Below are 1,831 nucleotides of genomic sequence, written 5' to 3' on the forward strand. Positions count from 1 at the left end.
AATGAACATTGGATACTAGCATGAGTAGGATATGGACACCATGAACATAAATATCATAGAGGCTATGTTGGTTTGATTCAACTACATGCATGAACATGTGCCAAGTCAAGCCACTTGAAACATTCAGAGGAGGATACCATATCATCATACCACATCACAATCATTTTACGCAATGTTGACACCCAAGATAAATCATTATCCACTCCTAGCTACTTAAGCATGGCATGAGAAACTATAATCTCTAATTGTCATTGCAAACCTGTTTCATCATAATAGGCTGAATCATGGATACTAGGTTAAACATATTTACAAAAACAAAAGAAGTCGAGTTCATACCCGTTTCTCTCTGCCACAACCAATTCATCAAATATCGTCATTATTGCCTTTCACTTGCACGACCGAATGATATGAAAATGATAATAGTGCAAGAGATGGAATCTGCAAACATTTTAATCAAGAGGGGAAGACAAAACAATTTGGGCTCTTTGTTAGATCAACAATAATGCATATGAGAGCCACTCAACATTTTCATCGTGGTCTTCTCCTTGGCATGACTCAATAAAAAGAAAAGAATTTCAGAGAAACACACTAAAATATTTTTGGAGTTTTTAGTTTTTCTTGAAGAAGGCAAATTGAAAGGAAGAAAAACTATTTACATGGGAGAGCTCCCAACAAGCAAGAAGAAGAATCAAGAAATCTTTTTGGGTTTTCTTTGAATACTACAACTAATTAAACTAGAAAGAAAGACCAAAAAGGAGCAAGAAATATTTTTGGGTTTTCTCAAAGTTTTTCAAACACACAAGAAGAAAGCAGAAAATAAATCTAGCATGGATAATGCAATGAAAAAGTGTGGACAGTGACAAATGAAGTGAAATATGTGAACGTGAATGTAATGTCGGTGGAAATACCTACTCCCCCATGCTTAGGCTTTTGGCCTAGCTTGGTAATCACCATCCGTAGTAGCCATCCGGCCCCATCTCGAAGTGTTGTGGAGCAGGTACCTGAGCGTCCCACTCCTGAGGCTCCTCCTCTTCCGCCGCCTGGGCATTTCGGTAGGCAATGATGTCGTCTGGCATGATCCTCTATCTGCCCCTGGCAATATAATCAAACAAAGCAGGTGCAGGCAACGGAATAATATCATGGGTATCCTCACTAAAGACCAGGTTCTAAGGAATATTAATAATAGAATCATTAATATCAATAAAATGGTGATCTTTCATCGCCTGGTGATCCAAATAAACCTTGGGTAAACGATAATCATGTTGGCGAATCTGAACGTTAAAGTGACTCGCTAAATGAGTAGCATAAATACCGCCATGAATTTTGCCTTTGGCCCCGTTAAGGTGCAAAGGACGTGCAACAATGGCCCCTGGGTTATAAGTGTTATCGCCATATAGTGCATGACGTAATACAGCGAAATCGAGGGCACTAAGTGCACCAACCTTCTCTCTAGCAAGTAAACACTTCGCGATAAATAGGGCAAAATAATGCACAGAAGGAAACTGCAAGCTAGTGGCGGTGACACTCGATACCCCTCTCTCATCTCCCATTGACAGAGTACGATAAAAGTCCTCAAACTCTGCAAGTCTAGGCTCTCTTATTTCCCCAACAGAAGGGATCAAGCATGTGTCACAAAAGTCAGTAAGTGGTATCTGACGGGTTTCAGCATATAAATTAAACTGCACCTCGGGAGGGTTATTCCTACTCAGAAAATGGAAGCCTTGCACAAAGGTTTTTGTAAGGTGATGGTATTGTTCACACTCAGTTGTGATGAAGTCGGTGAGCCCAGCATTAGCAGCAAATTGTGCGAACTCTTGATGGAACCCGGCTC

The sequence above is a fragment of the Triticum aestivum genome, chromosome 6D (genome assembly GCF_018294505.1).
Source record: "Triticum aestivum cultivar Chinese Spring chromosome 6D, IWGSC CS RefSeq v2.1, whole genome shotgun sequence".
Lineage (NCBI taxonomy): Eukaryota > Viridiplantae > Streptophyta > Magnoliopsida > Poales > Poaceae > Triticum > Triticum aestivum.